General features: G+C 49.3%; 1 protein-coding gene across 1 annotated transcript in view; it reads left to right on the forward strand.

Moving 5' to 3' along the window:
* LOC147120461 (voltage-gated inwardly rectifying potassium channel KCNH7-like) overlaps positions 1-19,198 on the forward strand; it is a 383,986-nt gene that overhangs the window by 263,801 nt on the left and 100,987 nt on the right. The gene's annotated exons all lie outside the window — the stretch shown is intronic.

Consider the following 19,198-nt stretch of genomic DNA (forward strand, 5'->3'; position numbering starts at 1 on the left):
CATAGTAAATTCCCTGGATACAAATAACAACAAAACTAGTGGGAACATGGACACTTTCCCAGGATCAGATATATGTTTAGTATTATACTGCAGGAAATGAAGGTAAGTACTCACCACATGACCACCAGATGTTTGATGTATGCTTACAGCCATGATCTAGTTGAATGGCAGAATAGGCTCAAGGGGCTGAATGACCTACTCCTGTTCCTATGTCCTGGATGGTTTGGAGCTTCTTGATTGTTGTTAAGGCTGTATCCATCCAGGTGAGTGGTGATTATTCCACCATACTCTCAACTTGAGCCACTCATTGCAGTGTGCCCAGTCTTTGCCCTTCTCTTGTAGCCACGATGTTGATATGGCTGGTCCAGTTAAGCTTTGGTAAATGGTGACCCCAAGAAGTTGATCATGGCGGACTCGGTGATGGTGGTGACATTGAAGGTTACCTGCCACTTGTCGGCCCAAATGTCATTATTATCCTGCTGTAGGCTGGCATGGGCTGCCTCCTTATTGGAGGAGTTGTGAATGAAGCTGAACACTGTGAAATCATCAGCAAACATGCCCTAAACTTACGATGGAGGGAATATCATTGATGAAATAGCTAAAGATGGTTGGCCTGAGGATACTCTCCTGGGAAACTCCTGATACGATGTCCTGGTGTTGCAATGATTGGCCTACAACAATCACAACCAGCTTCTTTTGTGTCAGGTATGACTCCAGCCACTGAAGGTCTTTCCTTTTGATGCCCATAGATTTCAATTTTGGTACCATTTCTTGGTGCCATACATGGTTGAATGCTGCCTTGCTGGGCAGTTACTCTCACTTCTTCTCTGCCATTCTGTTGCATCCATGTCTGGATCAAGGCTATGATGAATTGTTCTGCCAGAACCCAAATTGAGCTTAAGTGAGCAGATTATTGCTGAGTAAATGTCATTTGATGACACTATTGATGCCTCCTTCCACCATTTTGCTGATAATTGCAAGGAGGCTGATAGGGTGGTAATTGGTGAATTGAGGGGGTTAGATTTATCTTGCTTTTGGGGATAGGACCTTCCTGGGCAATCTTTCCATTGTCAGCTGGATGTCAGTGTCATAGCTGTACTGGAACAGCTTAGCTGGGGGAGGAGGGGGATGACTACCTCTGGTGCACAGATCTTCAGCACCATGGCCAGGATGTTTCAGAATCCCATGGTCTTCGCTGTGTCCAGTGCACTCAGACACTTTTTAATGTCACTTGGAGTGAACTAAATTGTACCAATGATGGTGGGACTGCGGGAGGAGGCAGAGTAGGATTGTCAACAACACTTCTGGCTGAAGATACTTGCAAGTACTTCAACCAAATCTCTTGATTGCTGCCCCTGCAGTTCAGCCTTGCGTCTTTCAGATTCTCCAATCTGAAGGAGTAGCAGTTCAAACTCCAACGTCCAGTTTTTTAAGAACGTCTTCAAGGCTAACACCCATACAGCAGTATCCCCAGAAAATGGCATTCGAGGCTTTTTAACATCACTCCAGAATCATTTACATAACATTTAAATACTCCAACCGAAACGTACAGGAATTTTCCATCCACACCAAGGAAGTGCTTGTCAAGCGGTGTTACAAGTCTCCATTCCTCTGCATAACATCTTGGGAACTGATGTACACGGGGCATTAGGCAGAAGAAAATCATCCCACGGATGTCTGCCTGCTGTCAGGATGGTGGGAAGCAAACCAGTGCTGAAAGTGATTTGTGCATGTATGCTAGTGTGGCACTGGCACACGTGCAGCAGGGAATTTGGTATTTCTAAGCATAGCATTTATTTTATTCAATGGGCAGGTTCAAACTGACAAATTTATGTAAGTAAAAATTGGGGGTGGGGGAGATTGGACCTCAGCGGGGCTTCCTGCCCGTCATTTTGGGACCTTAGGAGGCCACATAGCGCCTGAATAATGGCTGCTATGCGACACAATTTCTAGGCCTATATTTGGAATTGACCAGTGGATTTGAAACGCAGAGTATAGCTGCTCATATTCAGTTTGTAAATACTCACAGCAAAAAGAGAAAACTTGACATAAATAGGATTTTTAATTGCATTTTTAATTTGTATGGTTAGGATTTTCCAAATGATGGTGGAATTACTCACCCGTCCTCCGATATTCTAGTTTTTGTCACAGGAGATTATTTGTGCACTATTGATATTTTTAAAACACCTCTCTGACACCTCCCCTCTCTGAGGCAGGATCTGACCCATGTGTTCGAATGATATGAAGCAGGGGTTTTGAACTAAAGACATTTTCCATGTTTACCTACTTACTTGCTCAGGTAAACGTTGCACCCGGTCTTTAGTGTAATAACTGACATTTCTGGACTAAACTGTATCTGAGCCACACCCTTGAAAGAAATCATAACTAAATTGAAGTATGAAACCCCAACATTAAACCTTTACTGAATGATTTTAGAATTTCTTTTCAACAGTTGATCAGACTCTTCATGTGCAGTCACTGCCATTTTTAGAACATTTTCATGCAGTTCTTGAACTGCCATTGAGTATTTGTGGTACATTTTGATGGAGACTTACTATAAAAAGCTGGATCTCCTTCTGACTATGTCAGCTCACTGCAGACTGGTCATGTGGCTGAAATCCTTTCATTCCCGAACACACAAGAGAATTCTGCAGCAGTACACAATGGTTTGTGTCAGCGTTCAGTGCTTTGGCAGTCATATCTGCCAGCTGTGCTTAGAAAGGGCAGCAATATAAAATTAATATTACTTGCTGAGAAGAATAAATGGATGTTTATTTTGGTCAATATATGTCTAAACCTCCAGCGGTTATCACTTTGATATCAATAAACTGTTGTTAACTCACCACCAAATTTGACATTTTAGTTACAATTCAAGTAAAAAAAATATTGACTTTCTTTAAATGGAATGTTCTTTCTGTGAATATTAGAGGTTAGCCCTTTGAAAAGGTGCCGCTAATAGAAGTATTGTTCAGCTTTAGGAGCACTCATAGATCAGGCACATTTTCCACATTAATACCTAGAGTATTGACATTGATGTGAATGAGAAGACTCTCAAAACTAGCCAGTGAGAGCAGAGGTTTGAATTCACAACTCTCCACAGGGTGAGTTGTCAATCATAATGGGGCCATTTTGGGAAAGCACTGAAATGGGGAAATGCTTATCCATTGCATGGGAGGGAAAATCAGAGGCTGCATTTTTCTCATGCACATCCTAGCGATATCATAGTAGTCGCATTGACAGAGATCTGAAAACAGTATATCATTGTTGCAAGGTGACCAAGGCTGTGAACTGAATATTCAGGGGTATTTGACATTTCAGAAGGATAGGCAGAAAGGAAAAGGAGGTGCGGTAGCTCTGTTAATAAAGGATGAGATCAGTGCAGTGGTGAGAAATGATATTGGCTCAGAAGATCAAGATGTAGAATTAGTTTGGGTGGAGATAAGAAATAGTAAGGGAAAGAAGACACTGGTGGGAGTAGTCTATAGGCCCCCTAACAGTAGCTACACTGTAGGACAGAGTATAAATCAAGAAATAACAGGGGCTTGTAAGAAAGGTACTGCGATAATCATGGGCGATTTTAATCTTCATATAGATTGGACAAGTCGAATTGGCAAGGGTAGCCTTGAGGATGAGTTCATAGAATGTATTCGGGATGGTTTCTTAGAACAATACATTGTGGGACCAACCAGGGAGAAGGCTATTTTAGATCTGGTAATATGCAATGAGACAGGATTAATTAATTATCTCATAGTAAAGGATCCTCTAGGGAAGAGTGATCATAGCATGATAGAATTTCAAATTCAGTTTGAGGGTGAGAAACTTGGGTCTGAAACTAGTGTTCTAAACTTAAATAAAGGCAATTATAAAGGTATGAAGACAGAGTTGGCTAAAGTAGACTGGGAAAATAGATTAAAGGGTAAGACAGTAGATAAGCAGTGGCAAACATTTAAGGAGATATTTCATAACTCAGCAAAGGTTTATTCCAGTGAGAAAGAAAGACTCTATGTGAAGGATGAACCATCCGTGGCTAACTAAGGAAGTTAAGGATGGTATCAAATTGAAAGAAAAGGCATACAATTTTGCGAAGATTAGTGGTAGGCCAGAGGATTGGGAAATTTTTAGAAACCAGCAAAGGATGACTAAAAAAATAATAAAGAGGGAGAAGATAGATTATGAAAGTAAACTAGCAAAAAATATAAAAACAGATAGTAAGAGTTTCTACAGGTATATAAAAGGGAAGAGAGTAGCTAAAGTAAATGTTGATCCCTTAGAGGATGGGACTGGGGAATTAATAATGGGAAATAGGGAAATGGCAGAACAAATATTTTGTATCGGTCTTCACGGTAGAAGACACTAAAAGCATCCCAATAATAATTGATAATTAAGGGGCTATAGGGAGGGAGGAACTTAATACAATGATGATCACTAGAGAAAAAGTACTGGGCAAACTAATAGGACTAAAGGCTGACAAGTCCCCTGGACCTGATGGCCTACATCCAATTAGCTGCAGAGATAGTGGATGTGTTGGTTGTAATCTATCAAAATTCCCTGGAATCTAAAGAGGTCCCAGCGGATTGAAAAACCACAAATGTAATGCCCCTATTCAAGAAAGGAGGGAGGCAGAAAGCAGGAAACTATAGGCCAGTTAGTCTAACATCTGTCATTGGGAAAATGCTGGAATCCATTATTAAGGAAGTAATAGCAGGACATTTAGAAAATCATAATACAATCAAGCAGAGTCAACATGGTTTTATGAAAGGGAAATCGCGTTTGATAAATTTACTAGAGTTCTTTGAGGATGTAACGAGCAGGGTGGATAAAGGGGAACCAGTAGATGTAGTGTATTTGGATTTCCAGAAGGCATTCGATAAGGTGCCACATAAAAGGTTACTGCACAAGATAAGAGCTCACGGGGTTGGGGGTAATATATTAGCACGGATAGAGGATTGGCTAACTAACAGAAAACAAAGAGTCAGGATAAATGGGTCATTTTCAGGTTGGCAAACTGTAACTAGTGGGGTGCCACAGGGATCGGTGCTGGGGCCTCAGCTATTTACAATCTATATTAATGACTTGGATGAAGGGACCATGTGTATTGTAGCCAGATTTGCTGATGATACAAAGATAGGTGGGAAAGCAAGCTGCGAGGAGGACACAAAGAGTCTGCAAAGGGATATCGATAGGTTAAGTGAGTGGGCAAAAATTTGGCAGATGGAGTATAATGTGGGAAAATGTGAGGTTATCCACTTTGGAAGGAAGAATGAAAAAACAAATTATTATTTAAATGGGGAGAGACTACATAATGCTGCAGTACAGAGGGATCTGGGGGTCCTCGTGCATGAAACACAAAAAGTTAGCATGCAGGTACAGCAAGTAATTAGGAAGGCAAATGGAATGATGGCCTTTATTGCAAGGGGGATGGAATATAAAAGTAGGGAAGTCTTGCCACAACTGTACAGGGTGCTGGTGAGACCACTCCTGGAGTACTGCGTGCAGTTTTGGTCTCCTTATTTAAGGAGGGATATACTTGCATTGGCGGTAGTTCAAAGAAGGTTCACTAGGTTGATTCCTGAGATGAAGGGGTTGTCTTATGAAGAAAGGTTGAGCAGGTTGGGCCTATACTCATTGGAGTTTAGAAGAATGAGATGTGATCTTACTGAAACATAAGATTCTGAGGGGGCTTGACAGGGTAGATGCAGGGAGGATGTTTCCCCTCGTGGGGGAATCTAGAACTGGGGGGCACAGTTTCAGGATAAGGGGTCGCCCATTGGAAACAGAGATGAGGAGGAATTTCTTCGCTCAGAGGGTCTTGAATCTTTGGAATTCTCTACCCCAGAGAGACGTGGAGGCAGAGTCATTGAGTATATTCAAGGCGGAGATAGACATATATTTGAGCTACAGGGGAGTCAAGGGTTATGGGGAGCGGGCGGGAAAGTGGAGTTCAGGCCAAGATCAGATCAGTCATGATCTTATTGAATGGCGGGGCAGGCTCGAGGGCTTGAATGGCCCACTCCTGCTCTTATTTCTAATGTTCTTATCTGCCTCCCCTCTGATTCTGGAAAGAAAGAACAGAGCTGACAAAGTAAAAGTAAAAGGCCTAGAAATTCAGTATCGCCACGTTTGAGGCGCTACAGTCGAGCGTGCGCTAAATTTAGCGCCCGGTGCAAGTTAGCGCCACCTTCACCGAAATTGAGTTGCATCGCCCCAAGAGGTTGCTGCTGCGTTAAAGCAGGCGGTGCACGACTATCCTAAGGCGCTAAGCCGGCGAGCCGAGGCGCTACCACCGAGGGCGGGCGCAGCGCAGGTGCGGCGAGTTAGCGATTGCAGGCAGACACCCTGGCGCCGGTCACCTCTTAAAGGGGGAGGGTCGATTTGGCTTGCAGCCACGCCCTGCACATTGGAGCCCTGATTCTAGGCCTGGACAGACCTGCTGCAACATCGTTACGCCCACGACCATGGAGAAGGCCAGGGAGCGAGCACAGCGCTTCAGTGAGGGGGCCCTGAAGGTTCTGGTTGGCGCAGTGGAGCGCAGGCGACCTATCCTCTTTCCTGACGGTGGCAGGAGGCCGCTGCCCAGCGAATATAGAAAAGCTTGGAGGGAGGTGGCACACAGAGTGACCTCCAGCAGCATGGTCCCTAGGACACCAACGCAATGCAGGAAGAAGTTCAACGACCTCACTCGGGTTGTCAGGGTGAGTACCCTTTCCAGTATCCTCTTCATCCCTGCATATGCACCTCACTTTATGGCCAAAGGGTCCTGAAAGCACCAATGCCCAGCCCTCATCCAACACCTATGGGACTCTCATGAAAATCACATGCACATTCACCACTTTACACACTGTCAGGGCTATTCCACCATGGGAGGCAGTGCAGGCAAGAGCAGGGCTTCACACTGTCAGGGCTATTCCACCATGGGAGGCAGTGCAGGCAAGAGCAGGGCTTCACACTGTCAGGGCTATTCCGCCATGGGAGGCAGTGCAGCCAAGATCAGGGCTTCACACTGTCAGGGCTATTCAACCATGGGAGGCAGTGCAGCCAAGATCAGGGCTTCACACTGTCAGGGCTATTCCACCATGGGAGGCAGTGCAGCCAAGATCAGGGCTTCACACTGTCAGGGCTATTCCACCATGGGAGGCAGTGCAGGCAAGATCAGGGCTTGACATTGTCAGGGCTATTCCACCATGGGAGGCAGTGCAGCCAAGATCAGGGCTTCACACTGTCAGGGCTATTCCACCATGGGAGGCAGTGCAGCCAAGATCAGTGCTTCACACTGTCAGGGCTATTCCACCATGGGAGGCAGTGCAGCCAAGATCAGGGCTTGACACTGTCAGGGCTATTCCACCATGGGAGGCAGTGCAGGCAAGATCAGGGCTTGACACTGTACTCAGAGCCCGTCCTTTCTCTTGCAGGGCAAGCTGGCCCACAATAGGAGGCAGCAGCAACGGACCGGGGGAGGCCATCCTGAGCTTAAAGACCTCAGCGAGCTGGAGCAGCAAGTGGAGCGGATTATGGCAGGCCGCCTGATTGGCCCTGTCGCCACTGGAGATGCCGACCCCGTTCTGGACAGCAATGGTAAGGTCATCACCTTTTTGACCTCTCTCTTTCCACTTGTGCCTCACACCAGCATCCTTTGCCACTATCGAACCAATGCAGTGCATTGCAGCACTCATGCCTCCCTCGCTGCCGCCCTGTCCTCACACAAAAGCAACTCTTGTACCTGCCTGCTTTCAAATGCTGATTCGCCAGGTGAGGAGGTGGGCTGTCAAGCTGGCACTGTGAGTGAATCGGAAGGCGAGGAGGAGGAAGAGGAAGCCGGAACATTAGTGCCACCCTCAGCCGAGGCAGCCCATGGCCATGATGGGGACACGTCTTCCCTGGAGGGGGGAAGGGTCTGAGGAGGGTGAAGCTCCGGGGCCCAGCGGGCTGCAGCAACGCGGTGGGGGTAGGGAGGCTCGGCGGCCTTCTCCCCAGAGGGTGAGTGTGGCCTCCAGTCCTGCTACAGTGAGCACAGAGGAGGTGTGGCTCCTTGGTGAAATGGGTGCCCAGGCGGAGCGCAGGCACACTGAGCTCATGGCTGCAGTGGCAATGATGCCTGACTCGATAGAGTCACTGGCAAGGAGTGTACAGGAATTCAGGGCAGCACAGGCAAGGAGTCTGCAGGACATCGGTGCAGCACAGGCAGCTTCCAGCCAAGTGCTTAGTCGTGCCATGCAGTCACTGGCTGGTCTGATGCAGACACAGATCAGGGCCACACGAGCACTAACTGCTGCCACCCTCGCTGGTTCGGCCAGGATTCGCCGGGGCCCTCGCCGCGCTGCAGCAGGCCAGCTGTCTGTGCTTCAGCAGATTGCTGCGCATGCTTCAGTGCTGGCCCGTGCGAGTGCCAGTGTGTCGTCCAACCAGGGAGTGCCTGTGCTCTGTCAGGTTGGCAGCATTCCTGCAGCCAACACTGTCACTCCTCCACTGCAGCTGCCACCACCCGTAGGACAGACTGCTGCCGCCCAAGCAGAGTTGGAGCAGTCAGCAGCCAGGCCCTACAGGCCCAGAGCTGGTCCAGGCCGTCCCCCAAGGGCATCTGCCGACTCACTATCTGACACTCAGCAGCCTTCCCCCAGCCTTGCTGCAGCCACTGGGGTCCCATTGCGGAGGAGCTGCAGGGCGTGAAGGGACCAATCTCGCAAGCGAGGCAGATCACCCTCGCAGGCCAAAAAGTAGGAGGTGTGGCAAAATGTTGGTTTTTTTTGTGAAGGCCGAGGATCATGGTCATTTTTGTTTAACTCTTTTGTTCATTGTCTCCAGGTTGTGAGAGCCAGTTATGTGTCTGACTTTTTTGGGGGGTTTCTCTGTATTTGTTTGTCATGCGGGAAGGGCACAGAGTTTGTTAAATAAATAATTCTCTTTATTCAGATTGTGCATGTTTGCACTTTGAACTATTTTTATTGCCTTGACCGGCTCAGGGTTTGCGGAGCGGCTCCATTCATGTTCTTTAAATGGCATAAGCCATTCCCTGAGAGGGGGCCTAGAACCGACTTGCAATAAGCCGCTGACGGATGGCCCTTGCACTTTGTGCCTCATTCCCGTCTTGGTGCTCCTCCTCCTTCTCCTCCTCCTCCTCCTCCTCTGGTGGTCCTCCAATGTCTGCTGGCAGTGGCTGTGTCCTGAGGATAGCCAGGTTGTGCAGCATGCAGCACACTACAACGAAATGGGAGACTCGCTCAGGCGAGTACTATAGGGTTCCCCCGGAATGGTCCAGGCAGCGGAACCGTTGCTTTAGCACGCCGATCGTGTGCTCAATGATGTTCCTGGTCGCTTGATGGCTGTCATTGTATCACTCTTCAGCAGGGGTGATGGGCGCACGGAGCAGGATCGTCAGCCAGGTGCACAAAGGATAGCCCTTGTCCCCGAGAAGTCAGCCTCCTGGGTGAGTCGGGGCTTCGAAAATATCTGCCACAGAAGTCTGGCGCAGGATGAAGGCGTCGTGACTGCTGCCTGGAAAGTGGGCATTGACAGCTAGTATGAGCTGCCTGTGGTCACACACCAACTGCACGTTCAACGAATGGTACCCCTTCCAGTTGCAGTAATCCTCGGCATTCTGTAGAGGTGCCCGCAAAGCCACATGCGTGCAGTCAATGGCGCCCTGGACCATGGGGAAGCCCGCTATTCTTGCAAATACCATTGCACGCTCTTGCTGCTTGTCCAGGGTCATGGGGAAGGAAATGTACTGACGTCTCCTTTTGAAGAGGGCATTCGTGACCTGGCGGATGCAGCAATGCACCGCGAACTGGGAGACATTGGCAATGTCCCCAGTAGCAGATTGGAAGGAGCCGGTGGCATAGAAGTTCAGAGCCACTGTCACCTTCACTGCTACCGACAGAGACATCCTGCTCCTCAGCTGAGGCTGCAGATCTCTCTCAAGCAGGTGGCAGATCTCAGTGACCACCTCCCTTCTGAATCGAAGCCTCCGAATGCACTGCTCCTCAGACATGTTGAGGTAGGAGAAGTGCTGGCGGTATACCCTGGGAGGGTAAGGCCTCCTGTGCCGACGCCTGTTGGCCCTCCTCTGTCTGGCCATGATTGGCACTCTCTCTCGGCGTCTCTGAGTCCTTTCAATGCAATGGAGAAATCCAACGTTTCCACCCATTGCAGCCCCCATTATATGTGGCCACTCAAGGCTATGGCACTGAAAAATCAATCCAACTGCAAAGCTCTGGGCTGAAGCCAGAAGTACCTGTGCGAGCGCTGAGTCAAAGCAGAAAGCTCTCTCCCTTTGTCTCTCTGCAGATCTCTCTCTCTCTCACACAGAAGGAGTGGTCCAAAATGGCTACCACAAAGAATGCAGGAAGAGTCCCCTTTAAATAGCGCCCCCCCAGCTCCACAGCGACTGGGAACCGTTCAACTCAACCAATCGCTGTGAGCGCCAGGCGGAAAGAAGGGGGGCGCCACTGAAGTTCCGGTTCGGGGCGCACCAAGGGTGTTGCACCATGAAATGACGTCAGGATCTGCGCGCGCAGCTGAGCGGGCGTTGCGGTTTTGCGCCACCGCTAATTCTTCACTCAAGTTCCCGAGAGGCGCAGATCGCGCCGCGCCCGGGCGCTAGCCGCTACGCACCCCACTTATCGCCCTCTTAAGGCGCTAGCGGCTGGCGCTACCAACTGAATTTCTAGGCCAAAATGTTCAAAATATTGTAACATTTTTATACATGCTTTAAAGATAGAAAGCGCATTCTGCAGCACAATTTGGTATCTACTATTGCACAATTGAATTGCAATTTTATAACTGAATTAGTGAATATTACAAGATTTCACTTGTAGTCATAGGAAGCATTGTTTTGTACCATGTAACACACAATATAACTGTAATTTTGCAATCCCAATAAAAATGGGTCTATGCACACCCAAAGGCTGTGATTTTGCCAGTGCTCAGAGGGCGGGTTCAGAGGCGGGTCAGCTGTTAAATTCAAAATGATTGGTGGTGGGCCACGATCCCACCTCCACGCCACTTTCCAAAGTGTCAAGTCTGCGACGTCAGAACAGACCCGACACCAAGCGGCAAGAGAGGTGCTTGTTAACTCCTTGTTAACAGCTATTTTGCCAGGCTTTTTCTATTTTCACACATTTTCTACATGTTTCACGTCGTTCAGCAAACATGCCAGCTGAGTGTGTCGGGTCTTCCAAACAGCTGAATAGTTCACAGCTGCAACCACAGTATAAAAGTTGAACTCTCACATCTGTTCACTTTCAAATGTCAGAGGTGTCTGATTTCAGGATTGGGATGACACATTTGATCTGTCTGGAGGCTGTAAGTGTATGGTGTTAACTCTATATGCACTGTCACCTCCTTGGAGCAAGCTCTCTCACAATTGACAGATCGCTTCTGCCTTCTTAACTTCAGCTGCCATCTATTCCAGCAACATCGGTGCCCCTGAAAAAATCTCACCTTGGTCCTCTGAATCCCTCCACGATCAGCCCCAGCACCAACATCACCAGGCGCACCAACATCACCAGGCATACCAACATCACCAACAACAACACCTGCCTTCTGCGCAGTCAACTGATGCTGCACAGGACACAAGGCATCCTATTTTGGCTGCGATTTCAGCAACCTGGGCAGCTTTAAGACAGGAGAGGTCGGCGGCGGGTGATGACCCCGCTGCTGCGTGGATCCCATTGATAAAGAAGATCTTCCCCTAATGGGCCTTGTTGAGCCCACCCTGCGCGTTTCCGGCCCAATTAAAAGGTGCAGGTCTGGTGACGTCACTGGATGACGCGATTCTTGCTGGTTTATTTAAAGGAGCCATGGTCCCATTTAGTTTCAGTTGTAATTTCATACCATTCAGTGTTGGCAGTGTTTGCCAAAGAGCAGCACCTCGCTTCTCAGATGAGTCCCTCCATCATCTTGTGGAGGAAGTGATGGAGCACATAGGGAAGTTCCCTTCCCTACGGATGGTAGGAAGAGGCCTCCCCAGCAGATGAAGGCAGCGTGGCTGCAGATAGTGCAGCAGGTAACGGGGCTGTCAGTGGCAGTTCGCACCTGGGTACAGTGCCGGAAGAGGTTCAGTGATCTTCTAAGATCAGGAAAAGTGAGTATAAAGCCACACTTACCTTGATGCTGCTGTGCCTGTCATCACATTCCCACCACTCTGCATTGCCAACCCTACTCCTGCACAACGTTATTCATCCCAACATCCCTTGTGCCTTCATCCATCCCTCTATCTCCATCTACATTATCAGGTCCCCATCTTACTATGCACCTCTCACACTCAGCCTCTTCGTAATGCAATGATAGCAACTAACAACAGAAAAGGGGGCAACTTGCTATTGGCAACCCACTCCATCAAAGTCTCCCTGTAAAGCTCTATCCCATTCCATTCCTTACATTCATTCCATCACTCTCACTCAACCTTCTGTTCTTTCCCTCCTTGCAGGAAAAGATAGCCCATAATAAGAGGGAGAGGGAGAGAATGGGAGGAGGCCCTCAACAAGCCATGGTATATCTGACCACTGCAGAGGACGCAGCACTGGAGATTGCTGGAGTGGTGGACCTGCTGGAAGTGGGGGACAGAGAGAGGGGCTCAGTAGAAGAAGCTGGTGACAGAATGAATTTCCATACAATTGCATGCCTTTCATCAGTCCCTCATATGGGGTGTGAGGTCAAGACAAAATGAATGCTCATCATGTGGATAATGGTATGTGTCTGCAGTCGAGCTCCTGTATATCGAACTGATGTCTTCACTCTCCCACAGGTCTATCAAGAGCCACACCCCCCCCCACCCCACTGTCCAGCAGGGAACAGCAAAAAGACTCCTCAGAGGAGCCTCCTGCCTCTGAGGGCGCAGCATCACCTCAGACAACACAACCCAGCACCAGTGCAGAGACGCACACCTCGGTGGGCCTGTTGCGAGATAGAGTAGTATTGTCACCTGGTGTCTCTCAGATCACAACTGAGCAGCAGCAGATGATGAAGACAATGACAGCAGTGGAGATTCCTCTTCGGAGGGTGCAAGAGTCTCCTAGCTCTGCTCAGCTGTATGCAGACGCTGAGCCTCGGGGGCCATCCAGGAAGAAGGTAATCCTGGAGCTGCAGGAACAAGTGCAGGAGGCTCTGACTAGTTTTGCGACCGCAGTTACTGTGAGTGTGCAGAGAATGGAGGAGTTCTTCTCCAACATGAGTGTGTTAAACCACTGTTTGTATTCCACTGTGTACATGCCTGGACATGCCTCGGCTGCCTCAAGGCCCTGAAGAGGTGCCTAGGGTTTTTCCCCTATTATGCCCAGTGGGTCCCCTACTATGCGGACAAGGCCCGTCCGCTGATCAAGTCCACCTCTTTTCCCTTGACGGCAGAGGCCCGCTTAGCCTTCCACCGTATCAAGGAGGACATTGCCAAAGCCACCATGCACGCAGTGGACGAATCCGTCCCCTTCCAGGTGGAAAGCGACGCGTCCGACTTTGCCCTGGCCGCTACCCTCAATCAGGCGGGGAGACCCGTGGCCTTCTTTTCACGAACCCTCCAAGGCCCGGAGACCAGACACTCCGCTGTTGAGAAGGAGGCCCAGGCGATTGTGGAGGCTGTGCGTCATTGGAGGCACTACCTGGCCGGAAAACGATTTACCCTGCTCACTGACCAGCGTTCAGTTGCTTTCATGTTTAACAACAAGCAGAGGGGCAAAATCAAAAATGACAAGATCTTGAGGTGGCGAATCGAACTTTCCACCTACAATTACGAGATCTTGTACCGGCCCGGGAAGCTCAATGAACCCCCGGATGCGCTATCGCGTGGCACCTGCGCCAGCGCGCAGATCGATAGACTGCGGGCCCTCCACAATGACCTCTGCCACCCGGGGGTCACCAGGTTCTTCCACTTCATCAAGGCCCGCAACCTGCCTTACTCTATTGAGGAGGTCAGGACCATGCCAAGGAACTGCCAAGTCTGCGCTGAGTGCAAACCGCACTTTTATAGACCAGACAGGTCCCACCTGATAAAAGCCACTTGCCCCTTCGAGCGCCTGAGCGTTGATTTTAAAGGGCCTCTCCCCTCCTCCGACCGCAATGTGTACTTCCTCAATATTATTGATGAGTACTCCCGTTTCCCGTTTGCCATCCCCTGCCCGGACATGACCAGTGCCACGGTCATTAAATGTCTGAACGACCTCTTCACCCTGTTCGGTTCCCCCAGCTATATCCATAGCGACCGGGGCTCATCGTTTATGAGCGACGAACTCCGTCAGTACCTGCTAACTAGGGGTATTGCCACAAGCAGGACCACCAGTTACAACCCCCGGGGGAACGGACAGGTGGAAAGAGAAAATGCGACAGTTTGGAAGGCCGCCCTGCTAGCCATAAAGTCTAGGGGCCTTCCAACCTCCCGCTGGCAGGATGTGCTCCCCGATGCGCTCCACTCTATTCGGTCACTGCTCTGCACTGCCACTAACGCCACCCCTCATGAGAAAATGTTTGTCTTCCCAAGGAAGTCCACATCGGGGACATCGCTACCGCCATGGCTGACGTCCCCAGGGCCGGTCCTACTGAGAAGACACGTGAGGACCCATAAAACGGACCCCCTGGTCGAGAGGGTCGACCTCCTCCACGCCAACCCCCAGTATGCTTACATTGCATACCCGGACGGGCGGGAGGACACAGTCTCCATAAGAGACCTTGCACCCTCGGGGGCCGCAGTAACCCACTATTCACTACCACCCCCCCCCACGATCCGATATCCAGCCCCAGCAGACGGCAGGCCTGGGCCCCGCGACCCGCTCGACATCTACGAGGACGACACGCCTGTGCCACAGCCTATGCAGGACTCGACGCCGGAAGCTCCACTACCCCTGCCGTCGCCACGCCGATCACAGCGGCAGACAAGACCTCCGGAGAGACTCCAATACACTAACTTTTAATACACTTTACCCCACCGGACTCAATTTTAAACAAGGGGTGAATGTGGTAAACCACTGTTTGTATTCCACTGTGTACATGCCTGGACATGCCTCAGCTGACTCCTCCCACAAGTCCTAGTATAAAGGTGACTGCTCCCCAGCCCTTTGTATTTCTGGACCGGTTGACCACTCGAGGCAGACCTTCATTCTTTTGTTAATAAAAGCCTTTAGTTACTCTCTTAACTCTCAGTCTTTTATGAGTAATTGATAGCGCATCAATGAGCACCACCGTTGTGCAGTCATTGGCAACTATAGCTTCCTCCATGGATAGGATGGCCACCTGCATGGAGAAAACACAGCGCCAGTCACATGAGAACATTGTTTCTCTTCAAAATAGATGGTCATCTACGGAGGAGAGAACCAGAGGCTCATAGACGTCCTTTGTAGGAGGGATGTCAGTATAGATGTGGGCAGCAAGGTGCTCTCCAGCTACTTGTTAGCAGGGAAGTGCGGGTAGCCCATGAGAGGGATGATGGTCGGAGGCGATATAGAAGTGGGGGCTCCGCTCCAAGCGCTCTGACTTCCACCCCCTTGCAAACTCCTCGGTCAGAGCCCCAGATACCTCTCTGGACAGTGATGGCCGAGTCTGCCACTGCACAGTCGCAGGAGGAGCAGTCTTTGGCGGGGCCAGCACTGGCTCCAAAACCCAGAGGACATCCACCAAAGGCATCTAAGCAGGTGCAGCAGGGAGGTGAGGAGGCTGTCTCAACCTCTGCTGAAGCCACAGGGGTAGCACCACTTAAAAGCACCCGGAAAAGAAAGATCCCACACAAATAGTCACAAGGGTAGTTACTCGGTGTCTTTTTCATTATCAATGTAATCTTGATATATGAACTCTTTGTGATAAATCATTTAATTGTGGCACTTTGACGTCGTTGCCAAATGTATGTGCTCAAAGGAGTAAGTCATGGCAGGAGAGCTCAGCCCCGTGTTCTGCTCCTCTTGCTCCATGTGGGAAGTCAGGGACGCTGCCAGTGTCCCTGACGGCCATGTGTGCAAGAAATGCATCCAGCTACAGCTACTTGTAGACCGCATTGCGGCGCTCGAGCTGTGGGTGGATGAGTTTTGGAGCATGCGCGATGCTGAGAGGGTCGTGGATAGCACGTTTAGCGAGTTGTTCATGCCGCAGGGTAGGGCTGCACAGGCAGAAAGAAACTGGGTGACCATCAGGCGGAGCAACAGAGGCAGGCAGGAAATGCAGGGGACCCCTGCGGTCATCCCCCTTTCAAACAGGTATACCAAGTTGAATACTGTTGAGGGGGATGACTCACCAGGGGAAAGCAGCAGCAGCCAACTTCCTGGCACCAGGGACGCTTCTGCTGCTCAGAAAGGGAGGAAAAAGAGTGGGAGAGCAATAGTGGTAGGGGATTCTATCGTAAGGGGAACAGATAGGCGTTTCTGTGGCCGCAAACGTGACTCCAGGATGGTTTGTTGCCTCCGTGGGGCCAGGGTCATGGATGTCACTGAGCAGCTACAGGGCATTCTTAAGGGGGAGGGTGAGCAGGCAGAGGTCGTGGTCCACATTGGGGCCAATGACATAGGTAGGAAGGGGGATGAGGTCCTGCATCAAGAATTTAGGGAGCTAGGTAGCAGATTAAAGAGCAGGACCTCAAAGGTTGTAATCTCTGGATTACTCCCAGTGCCACGTGCTAGTGAGTATAGGAATAGGAGGATGGAACAGATAAATGCGTGGCTAAAGAGTTGGTGCAGGAAGGAGGGTTTTCAGTTTCCTGGATCACTGGGCCTGCTTCTGGGAAAGGTGGGACTTGTACAAGTCGGACGGGTTGCACCTGAACCAGAGCGGGACAAACATCCTTGCGGGGAGGTTTGCTAGCACTGTTTGGGGGGGTTTAAACTAACTTGGCAGGGGGATGGGATACAGAGGGGAGCTGAAATAGGGGGTGATGTGCTGCCAATTATAGAGAAAAAAACAAGTCAGCTTGGTAGACAGGGCAAATATATAAGGGCAAGGCTGGATGGCATCTATTTTAATGCAAGGAGTCTTGCAAATAAGGTGGATGAGCTGAAGGTGTTGATAAACACATGGGAGTACGATATTGTTGCTATCACGGAGACATGGTTGAGGGAGGGGCAAGACTGGCAGCTCAATATTCCGGGGTACAGAATCTTCAGGCGAGACAGAGGGGGAGGGATAAGAGGAGGGGGTGTCGCAATATTAATTAAGGAATCAATTACTGCCATAAGGAGGGATGATATATTAGCAGGTTCCTCTAATGAGGCCATATGGGTGGAGCTTAAAAACAAAAAGGGGGCAAGCACTTTGCTGGGAGTGTACTATAGGCCCCCAAACAGTCAGGGGGAGATAGAGGAACAGATATGTAGGCAAATCTCAGAGAAATGTGCAAATAATAGGGTAATAATAATGGGGGATTTCAACTTCCCCAATATTAACTGGGATAGTCAGAGTGTGAAAGGCTCAGAGGGTGTAGAATTCTTAAAGTGCATCCAGGAGAGCTTTTTGAGCCAGCATGTAGAAAGTCCTACAAGAGAGGGGGCGGTACTGGACCTAATTCTAGGGAATGTGGCCGGCCAAGTGGAAAAAGTGCTAGTAGGTGAGCACTTTGGTGACAGTGACCATAATATGGTGAGATTTAAGGTGGTCATGGAAAAGGACAGGGATGGGCCGGAAATAAAGGTTCTAAATTGGGGGAAGGCCGATTTTAATAGGATAAGGCAGGATCTGGCCAAAATGGACTGGGATCAGCTACTTGTAGGAAAATCCGCATCAGAGCAATGGGAGGCTTTCAGAAGGGAGATTGAGATCATACAATGGCAACATGTTCCCGTAAAGGTCAAGGGTGGTTCCAAAAACCACAGGGAACCTTGGATGTCAGGGGATATACGAGAATGGATTAGGAAAAAAAGGAGGGCTTTTGGCAGATACAAAAGGCTAAAGACGGAGGAAGCCCTAGAGGAGTACAAAAAGTGCAGGGGGATACTTAAAAAAGAAATTAGGAGATCAAGGAGGGGCCATGAAATAACACTGGCGAGCAAAATAAAGGAAAACCCTAAGATGTTTTATAAGTGTATTAAGGGTAAGAGGATAACTAGGGAAAAAATAGGGCCCATTAGGGACAAAAGTGGCAATCTGTGTGTGGAGCCGGAAGATGTAGGAGGGGTTCTAAATGAATTTTTTGCATCTGTTTTCACTATGGAGAAGGACGATGTAGACATAGAAATAGGGCGGTGGGATTGTGATATGCTCGAACATATTAACATCGAGAGGGAGGAGGTATGGACGGTTTTAGCAGGCCTAAAAATGGATAAATCCCCAGGCCCGGACGAAATGTATCCCAGGCTGCTGTGTGAGGCAAAGGAAGAGATTGCGGGGGCTCTAACACATATATTCAGAACCTCTCTGGCCACAGGGGATGTGCCAGAGGACTGGAGAACCGCTAATGTAGTACCATTATTCAAGAAGGGGAGTAGGGAAAAACCGGGGAACTACAGGCCAGTGAGCCTAACATCAGTGGTAGGAAAATTATTGGAAAAAATTCTGAGGGACAAAATTAGTCTCCACTTGGAGAGGCAAGGATTAATCAGGGATAGTCAACATGGCTTTGTCAAGGGAAGATCATGTCTGACTAATTTGATTGAATTTTTTGAGGGGGTGACTAGGTGTGTGGATGAGGGTAACGCAGTGGATGTGGTATACATGGATTTCAGTAAGGCCTTCGATAAAGTCCCACACAGGAGACTGGTCAAGAAGGTAAGAGCCCATGGAATCCAGGGTGCCTTGGCACATTGGATACAAAACTGGCTTAGTGGCAGAAGGCAGAGGGTGATGGTCGAAGGTTGTTTTTGTGACTGGAAGCCTGTGGCCAGTGGGGTACCACAGGGATCGGTGCTGGGTCCCTTGCTGTTTGTGGTCTACATTAATGACTTGGATATGAATGTAAAAGGTATGATCAGTAAGTTCGCGGATGATACAAAAATTGGTAGGGTGGTAAATAGCGAGGAGGGTAGTCTCAGTCTGCAGGACGATATAGATGGGTTGGTCAGATGGGCGGAACAGTGGCAAACGGAATTTAACCTGGAAAAGTGCGAGGTGATGCACTTTGGGGGGACTAACAAGGCAAGGGAATACACAATGAATGGTAAGACCCTAGGCAAGACGGAGGGTCAGAGGGATCTGGGTGTGCAAGTACACAGATCCCTGAAGGCGGCGGAACAGGTGGATAAGGTGGTAAAAAAGGCATATGGGATACTTGCCTTCATTAGCCGAGGCATAGAATATAAGAGCA

This window comes from Somniosus microcephalus, chromosome 4, assembly GCF_052327205.1.
Source record: "Somniosus microcephalus isolate GS21.2 chromosome 4, FLI_Smic_1.0, whole genome shotgun sequence".
Taxonomy (NCBI): Eukaryota; Metazoa; Chordata; class Chondrichthyes; order Squaliformes; family Somniosidae; genus Somniosus; species Somniosus microcephalus.